General features: G+C 44.2%; 1 long non-coding RNA gene across 1 annotated transcript in view; it reads left to right on the top strand.

The window, feature by feature from the left end:
* Positions 1–2,513: 2,513 nt before the first annotated feature.
* The window catches only part of LOC146866076 (uncharacterized), a 65,102-nt gene continuing 57,627 nt past the window's right edge, over positions 2,514–9,988 (top strand). Inside the window, exon 1 of the long non-coding RNA XR_014970378.1 lies at positions 2,514–2,571. This is a non-coding gene — a long non-coding RNA (uncharacterized LOC146866076). The remainder of the gene's footprint in view (positions 2,572–9,988) is intronic.

Below are 9,988 nucleotides of genomic sequence, written 5' to 3'. Positions count from 1 at the left end.
CCTGACCTCTGGTGTCTCCCTCCCCAAAGCTGAATCATCCTCTTGCAACAAATCATTCCTTACATGCTAGACACACTCCATGAAAACTCTCCTTCCCCCGCACCTAACTCGTCAGAACCCATCACCTTACACTTACCAAGCTCTACTTCCTCAAAGGTAGCAGGTGATGTCTGCTCTAGTAATCAGGTGTGGGAAAAGTGCTTTAAGAGATGCTGTTTCAATATAAATCTGAAGTGGACCCTGCACACTCACATCCTTCCCTATAGTTGACCCATACTCATACCCTTAGGTAACTACTCTTTCCTCCACCTCCAACATTCAAGATTTTTTTTAATTGTAAACAGGATAAATAAAAAGTACAAAAGGACACATGACAGCAGTAGTTCCCACAGCCAGCGTCAGATCACAATTACATGTCTTATAAATATCAGGACATTCATCTCCAAGTTTTGCCACATTGCTCACCCATTCCCCCATTTTCAGATCTCAACAATATCGCTATGGCACGTAAACCAAACTGGGAGGTCTTTCAACCAGCTGAAAAACCATCCCTCTACTTCCATTCCAGCCCACCCCAATTTTTTTCCATTTGTGTGGGCAACCTCTCCCTTCGTAAATGCCCTTCTCCGTCTGCATGCACAATCCATGTCGGTTTCCCAATCCCGGTATGTGGGCCCCGCCTCCGCCCTCCAGTTTCTATCTATGTTAGGTTTGGCCACCATGAGGGCTAATATGACCCACAGTCATTGCCCAGTTGTTATATTTATTGTTTCCCAAATATTTAATAAACACCATCAAGGCGAAGCCTCCGCATGTTTCCCACACAGTGTCATCATACGTGTTACAATCGCCTTCCAGTACGCCTGAATCATTGGACAATTCCACCATATTTGTAAAAATGTGCCCTCCTGGCGGTAGTTCCTAGGACATTGTGTTGATTCTAGTTTGTCTATTTTTACTAGTGTTGTGATGTATAATTTGTCCTGTGCAGGATCTTTAGTTGGACCAATCTGAATCCGGACTGCATGGCCACCTCCCAGGGGGACGCAATATCCTCCAGCCACTCCTCATCACTCAAGTACCCCAGATCTTCCACCTATTTAGCCCACACTTTCTCCAAGGTGTCAGGGGAATTGTTTAGTATTTTTAGATAGGTTAAATATATTTCTTTTTCTTTCAGATAAGTCATCTAGCAATCTATCCTCCAGAGGGAAGGAGACCAGGAGATCGATACTCTTTGGAATGGCAAGTTGTAGACCATGCTTTATTTGGAGAAAGTGGAAGGTTTCGGATGACACCAGCTCATAGTCCCTTTGGAGGTCTACAAAGGCCCTAATCTTCCTGTTTACCCACAGGTCGCCTACCCTTGAGAGGCCAATAAGGTCCCATTGTTCAAAACCTGGGTAGTTTGCCAGAATTCCCAACCGGACAGTATCCCATGGTGGAGTAGCTTGGGTAATTTTCTCTCGCCACCCTAGAGCCGCTGATGCTGTATGCCATACCTTAATTGTGCTTGATGTTAGTGCGGTAACTGGTGTTCCTCGTTTGCCCCATAGATGGCCCTAAGGTATCCCCTCTGTCCCATTTTGTTTTTGTCGGTCCTATAGGCCGGTTCGTCTTGTGCTGTCTGTACCCACTGATTGATCACTGTAAGCTGCGCTGCCCTGTAATAATATTAAAGCTCCGGCAGAGTGATCCCTCCATCAGTCCAGCTCTTAGTCAATTTATTTAACATTATTCGTGGAGTCCCAGGGCGTATTTTGCAGAATGTATAAGAAGCAGGGAAGCACCATCATTTTGTATAAGGAGGCCCTGCCTAACAGCGACAAGGACAAGGACCTCCAATGTTGTAAATCTTCCCGCAGATGACTTATGGGGGACGACTAAGTTGCATTCATAAAAGACCACGGGGTCTCTAGTGACATTAAATTGCCAGATTTTGGACTCCTTCTATTACAACTCTGCTGTGCACGTTCTGGGAAGTTTTGGTCTTTTGCCATAGAGGACATATACCAGCGATTCATACCAGTTTATGGTGTGTTCGGAGTAATTTTGATATAGGGTAAATAAATGAGGCACCCTATATAGGGAGAACTAGGGTTTCGCCAAGTAGAGAAGGATGTGGTCGGTATAAAGGAAGATCCTATCCTCCCAATCTTCAGTCCATATTAGTCCCCTAATAAGCGGGTCACCTCATATCCACACTGCTAGTGGCTCCAAGACCAACATGAATATCAAAAGGGACATCCCTCTTTGTAATTTAAAAACCACCGAACGCCCCCCCATTTAACGTCACTTGTGCTAAAGGTTTGCATATAACAGTCGGACCCATGCTAAGAATTTCCCCCCAAACCCTAATCTCTCAATGTCAGAGCGCATCAGCGCTGGGCCCGGCTCCGCACTTGAACACTGACATATGGCAAAAAAACGATGAACTGCAATTCCCAGCAATCCTTGTGGCACGGATGCGTGCAGGCAAAGACGTTGCGGGGAAGTTAGCTTAAACGGCTTCCGGGCTCTGAGCCTGTGCCATTTATTCTTGGAGTCAGATCTTTGTTCAGACGTTGACAGGTCCGGTAAGAGGTGCTAGATGCACCAAATTCACTGTTGTTAAAAGCGGCGTGCTGTATTTCGTATGGAGATGTTATTGGTAAAACGCTTGCGCCTCTCCTAGACGTATTTGAGGAGCTTTCCTTGCCAGTTGGCGGCTTTCACTCGTGGTATTGAGCGAGATATTCCTGAGGCTCTAGCCGAGTGTAAACATTGCATACAGACTCCTATTTACTTGTGTTGTCGAGCTTACAATTCCGTGGCTCATGCCAAGTGAAATAAGGGAGGCTACGTTTACTCTGTGTTATCTGGATAACGATTTTTAGCGGTCAGTTTTTACCCACTGAGGTGACTGGTTCTCCTGGATTGGGGATTCATATACCACGCTTCATAGGAAGTAAGGTGCTGTTTATCACATTTCATGGGCAAGACTATCGGCTGATGTTGCGACCATTAACAAGAATCGGATGATTGCCTTTTGATGGATTGTATGTTGCCAGATTTCTTTTGTATTTTTCTCTCTGTCTTGTTTTGCAGCCGGGGTTGTTCGAGAGTTCTAGGACGGCTCTGTCTCTCCACCCCTGTTAAGATTGCCATCCACACTTAGTGGGTATGTGAGAGGATGTTACTCCCTCTCTGATTATTGCTAGTCTTCCGTATGCACCGCAGTAATACATCCAGCCTTGTGTGGTTTTAACAAAGTGTTTTCTCTTTTGTAATTGGGTATTAGTGGACTAACATAAAGTGGAGCAAGAATCCTCAACTTCACTTGTTGAACCAGAAAGGCCACATCCTATTTTGTTTTCAGGTATCTCTATTATGTTGGTTACATAAAGAATTAGCAGCTACGCTGAGAAATACAAGACACTGGTTGACATTGTATTTACTGCATTCTTTCTTTCAGTTCTCCTTCCCCGCTGTTCCTTTCCCTACCTTCCCCCACTTGATCACCTCTAGTGTCTGTTTTTTTCCACTCAGACACTGGGGATATCAGGAGGTTGACCATACTAGCATCAATCCGATCCTGAGGATACCTGGTACCGTGACACTCAAGGACAACGAAAAGGAAGGGTCATTCTATCATGTCAAACGCCATCTTGGCGTCCAAGGACACCACAACAGCCTCTTCTCGAATGCTGTCACCTCTTCCCAGTATTCCCTGAAGGTGCCGCAAGTTAAGTGCAGTATTTCTACCATGCATAAAGCCTGATTGGTCAGGGTGGATTAACATATGTAGCATTGGAGCCAATCGGGTTGCCAATACTTTCACTAAAATCTTGACCTCTGCGTTTAGCAGGGATATAGGTTTATAAGAAACACAACTCCCCTGTGGTTTCCCGGTCTTGTGTATCACTACAATATTTGGGAGCCTTTGATTTTCGGGTAATTTCCTGATTCTAAGGCATTCCTGGTACATCTTCACCAAGTATGGGGCAGTTTTGGACACTGTCAGTTTATATAGTTCAACCGGTAGGCCGTTCTGGCCCATTGTTTTCCCGACTTTTAGTGATTGGACAGCCTGTACTACTTCACTGTCTGTAAGGTCTGATTTCTAAACTATCCTTGTCCGCTGTTTCCAGTGAAGGCATATCAAGAGTTGACAATATTTACATTGCTTCATTTTGGTCTGCTATCCCCTACCGATCCCTCACTGTTTCCCCCCATCTAGAGTGATCTCAAATGCCCATTTGGAAGCTTCTTCTCTCTTGTCTAACCACGCCAGGAGCTTGCCGGCTCTGTCCCTACCTTTTGCTCTGTCCCTACCTTTGTCAAATTTAGACTGATGCATCACTTGGGCCCCTTGTGACCAGACATCATGTTTGATTAGGCGATACTTCTTAGCAATCTCCCCCCGCCTGTAGGTGACACCCCTTCGCTTCTTTGAGGTGTGCGTCTAATCTCAGTCATCAGTGATACCAGAGTAGGTGGCCAGTGTTCATGTATGAAGCCTTTTGGTGTACTAGGCCCTCACGTACTATTACTGGTTCTGCGGTCCCTCTTGAGCCTTTGTCTCTGGAGCGCTTGGTCTGACTCCAACACTGGTGGGCGCATGTGGAAGCAAGGCCAAGCATTTGGCAAGCAGGCATCCTTATACAGTATCCATGGTTTGGGACCTGTCTCCACAATAATTTAAGAGCTGAGAAAAATCGGCTTCCTCCTCATAAATGCCAAAGTTCCAGGTTGTAATGTTCCAGTTATTATAGAACCTCATGCGGGAGGTAAAGGGCCAGGGGAGATTCCCTCCCGCCGCACCCTCTCAGGGATAAACACCTCTCCGGTCTCCCTGCTGCGGATCGAGGCCTCGCCTTCTTTTTCTCCTAGTAGTGTGGTCTGATTGCTGGCTCCTTGCCTCGGTGCCTCACACGTGCTGCCGGGGTTTACAGCAGTGCCCTGTGGCTACGTTCCAGGTTCTGCAGTTGGCCGCGCCTACCACCGGCTCTTCCTTACGGCTCTCTTGCCGATTGCTGCCAGACTGAGCAACACCCTGCAGCATGCACGTAGCCGCCCACCTCGTCTCAGAGGGCAGCGCCACTACATTGCTCCTTCCTCAGCTCCAGTTGGGTTCCCGGGTCTGGAACACTTTGTCGTCCACCACCGCAGCAGTTGCCTCGGGGACTCGAAGTCTACGGCAGCCTCCTGCAGTTCTCCATCAGGCTTATGGGGGATCGTCATAGGGCCCTCCTCCTCTCGTTTGGCCGTGCTTCAACCTCCCCAGGCAGTATCTCGGGAGGGGACCGATTTGAGAGTCGGAACGCCTTCAAGCCACTCAGTTCGGCGCCAGGACTCCCCAACACTCCCTAATTGCGTGGTATTCGGATAATGAAGAGGATATTCTGGGGTTTACGATGGGTGCCTGCTGGAGCCCGCTCAAGGTGCGGCCATCTTGGTCGGCTGCAAGCCACGTCCTCTCAACATTGAAGAAATTGTCTGCTTTGCTTTGCTTCTCTTCTCTGACATGATTGATAGAAACACAGCATATGCTTGGTGAGAACAACAGCATAATTGCTGTGAAATAGATGGCTCTAAAACTATAAATGTTAGGTTTCCCTTGAAGGCAATTTTATGAGAAGCAGGGAAGCTCAAGTTATGTTAATTTTATATTACTTCAGTAGGCATAATCAAGAATAAACTACACTTTCCATCAAAGTGCAAGAAGGAAAAATAAACCAATAGTAATGCTGGTTCAACAACAAATCTACAGTCAGTGCAGCCCATAAAAACAAGTAAGGCTGGTAACCATGCTCATTGACGGTAAGTATCATTTATTATTTTTCTCTCATTTGCAGCATACCAGACACATTATTCAGGAAAATGAAACTATATCAATGGTGGTTAGGTTTCCAACATTCTGGAATAATGTAGCTTTCTAGGTGTTTCTTTCAAACAATGTAATGGGTGTATGGACAAAAAATAGAGTTGTAAATATCGGGAGATGCAAGAATTTAGTTGAAAAGAATATAATTTTTTGAGGTAAGTAATCTGTTTTAAATAAAATTAATGTTTTTAATATTGTTTTCAATGATATAGTGGTTAAAAATATTGTTTTAAAATTATTTTAATGTGTTTTAGTTGATATACTAATGTGATGTGTTACTATTGTTTATGTAAATGGTACTATTGTTTTTAATATAGCATGTAATTTTAAGTGAATTAGAACTTTTATTTAATTTTTAATAGTAATTTATAGTGTTGTGGTGGGTTGTTGGGTTTGTAGGGGTATAGGGTGGGAACTTAATTAGGTAATCATTCGTTCTGAATTATTTAATACATTTTATTCAATTATAAGATTGATATTTGTTATGTAAGTTTTGTAAAACTGGATATTTTTGTTATATTGTATTTATGGGCTGTTAGATTTGTAGGGGTATAGGTTGGGAAGTAAACTAAGTAATAATTAATTAACAATGAATTATTAATTTGTCATAAATTTAATTGATTATTAATTTTTTACTTGATGGAAAACGTATTTATTTTACTTGTATTTTAGTTGCAGGTTGCTAGGTTTGTAGCTGTCTAGGGTGGGAAGTTAATCAAGTATTAATTAGGTAACTATGTATTATTAATTGATTATTTAATTGATTTGTAATTAGGTAAAATATGGAATACTGATGTAGTTTAATCATATTTTAGATGTGGGCTGCTAGGTTTGTAGAGGTCCAGGGTAGGAAGTTAATTTAGAAATAATTAATAACAATTAACTATTAATTTTTAATTAGTTACTCAATTGATTTTAAGAATTTAAATTATGGAATACTTATGTTTCTTTGTTGTATTTTAGGTGCGGACTGCTAGGTTGGTAGGACTAAAGGGTGGGAAATTATTAGATTCATAATTGAACAACACTTATTTATTAATTGATAATTAATTAATTGTAATTATGTAAATTGATTAATTGTTTTTAGGCTTTTACTTTTTTAACACATCCACACACACACATGTACACACTCAAACTAACATAATAAAGGCTGTTCAACTCCTGTATCGTCTACCTAGAGCAAGGGTGCTCGTAAATGGAGAGTTAACTGATTGGTTCAATATAATGCGCGGAACAAGACAGGGGTGTCCTCTATCCCCGCTTTCGATTATGACCTCACATATTACATCACGCATGACATGTTCTGTGACATAATTTATGACATCACTCATGACTTCTCAAATTACATACTTGATGACATCAGTGGCCAATGATAGGTGCACGCCCTCTCCCCTTATGGAATGTGGCACCCAGGGTGGGCTCACTGGGGCCTATAATGGCCCGGGGAGGGTGGCCGCATGCCCCCTCCTCTTAATTAAACAATGAGGCCCGACCACCATTTTCTTTTTAAAATCCTGCCTTGCACGTTGTTTTCCCACAGGGGGGTCCATCTGGGTCCCCCCATGGGGCCTACAGGGGAAGGGTATCCCTACCCTTCCCCATTAGATCATTTTTTTTTTCAAACTTCAGGAAAGGGGTTGAGGGCCCCGAGTCCTGTAGTGGCAGCTAGCAACATTTTTCCTGAAGTTGCTGGGAGTCAGTCAGAGTGCTCGCTCCCGCAGGAGTATGACTCCCGCAGGAATGAATAGGCCTAAAGGAAATAAAGCTTCCTGGGCCAATCAGAACACTCTGTTTTTTAATTGACACTCCTGCGAGTTGTTTTATGTTACAATATTCCGAACATTGTTATTCTTTTATTCTTTTCCATGTAAAAATTCAGACACATGCAGAAATCCATCAAGTGCAAAGTTCCTTTAGCACTGGAGGAACGAAATGGAAAAATATTGGTTGGAGAGAAAAGCCAGATTGCACCATCAGGCATAGGTTGGATTAGTATCTAAACCCACCTTATCCTTTGCGACCTGGAAAAGATGTCTCTTGAGAGTAAAAGCTTATAGTTTGGTTTCTTACTCTCCTGGTAGATGTCAAAGCAAGCAGTATCTCCATTTACTATGAGAGCAGTTATATTTCTGCCTTGTGATTGGGTTAGAACATTGGCAGCATATGCCGGCTGAAGACTGTTTGTTTAACTGTTTGATTACTCTCTGTGAGATTAATCAATTTACCTGAATGGAGCATATTCATTTAGAAATAGCTGCCAGGTGCATTTTAAATGAGGTGTGTTTGAGGCTCCATTCAGCCATCTGCAGAAACACTTCCATTTTGTGCTGTGCGGTTTGGATGCAGAAGTTGGCCAGGTCTGCACAATCTTTCAGATTATTCTAGTGCCTACGCTATGGATCATCAGGAGCCAGACTTGAGATTCAAGGATCTCAGACTGTGATTAAGTATCTGATTTTGCTGTCTGGATAGACTTTGCAATTGATTGCAGCCTGCTCGAAAGTGACAGAAGCTCTTCTTAATACTATTCTCTCAGCCACACAGGACCAATTTGTATACATTTGCATGGATCCTTCCTTGCCTATGGATACAGGGTAAAGGCAAGAAAATTGTATGCAAAGACGTTGGGCCAGATCTTTAAAAAGCTTCCCCCAGAGTCCTCTGCTGGAGATACCTACTTAGGAGAGATGTCAGATGCAGCTGGGATCGAAGACCTGCTCGAGTTGATCATGATGCAACTCCTGCTTATGACAAACAAAAAGGGACTAGCTCAGGACATCTGCTTGGTCATGTTTCAGTCTGGGCATGTACCTCGCTGATGGATGGACATTGTTGGAGATTGCCCAGTCCCATAGTTGTGGGACATTTTTGGCTGCTTTGTCTGGAAATGTACTTCATATTTAAGCTGCTCTTTATTGGATTTATTAAAATGCATTAAGACATACAAAAATACAACAGACATTGATATTGCCCCATGCAGAGGAGCTATTGTGAGAAGAAAGACAAGCCAGCATGTGACACATCAAGAGGTCAAACAAAAGGATGCAATGATCCCAGCTGGGTCTGCGTTAAGAGTCAAGCTAGGCACGTGGTGGCCCTAAGTGATGTGCCATTGCATGTATATTTATGGGAGGGTAGATACATATAATAGATGAAGCTGAAAATGAAATGTCTGAGTGAGAGGTGTGGTGCACTGGCAAACCATGTGCAGTGTGATTGGCCTTATTGCGGGGGAGACTTTGGTAGCTAGCTGTCGGATCTGGAGGTCAGCATCAGTAGAATGGTATCCCACTCCACAATTGCCCTAGGCAGGGCCGGTTCTAGGATTCTCGGGCCCTGGACAGAAAGGAAATTTGTGAGGCCCCTCTAATTTGCATAGACGTGACACATTCAGGGCTGCCTGCATCTCAATAGATGCCCCTGCTCCTGTAGCTGCAGCCCATCCCTCTCCTTAAGTGCCTCTTAACAGCACATAAAGGGCTGGAGGTGTGAGGGTTGCTTATCTGCAGAGACTGCCAGGGAACTAAACAAAGGGACAATAGCCATTGCGCTGTGCCTCTGCGTGGGTGGGGGGTGGAGACCTAATTGCCGGACAAACATGAGGAATGTGTTTTCCTGCAACTGGGACTGCCCCCCACCCTTCACCCCCCTCAGGTTTGCTACACCAAAGCAATGAGCCCAGGGGAGTGGGCCCCCAAATGTGGCGGTGGCGCACTTGCAAGGTTGCATCTTTAATGCCATAACCTGGCTGTGTCTCATTGGTGCGGGGCACCAAGTTGGAGGGCTGACTACGGGGCCCTGGGCAGCTGCCCACACTGCCCAATCCTAGCGCCGGCCCTGGCCCTGGGTCTCCCCGCCCCGTATCTTAAGAGCCTGATGACATCATCATCTGTCTGGGCTAATTTACAGACCGCTGACTTCCAGAGCTCAACAGACAGGCGAAACAAGATTTCCAGCGAACTGCGATGGCTCGATTTGTGAGAGCCAAAGCGTGGTTCATCAATGTACTATGAATACTATTGGTTATGGTCGATGCAATAACCCTAAATAGGCATGTTTTGGGCATGGAAATGTGTTTGTTGTCTGTCAGTCATTTTTGGGACCAGATCATACACACCTTTC

The sequence above is a fragment of the Triturus cristatus genome, chromosome 2_1, assembly GCF_964204655.1.
Source record: "Triturus cristatus chromosome 2_1, aTriCri1.1, whole genome shotgun sequence".
Lineage (NCBI taxonomy): Eukaryota > Metazoa > Chordata > Amphibia > Caudata > Salamandridae > Triturus > Triturus cristatus.
This window is presented reverse-complemented; position numbering and strand designations above follow the sequence as displayed.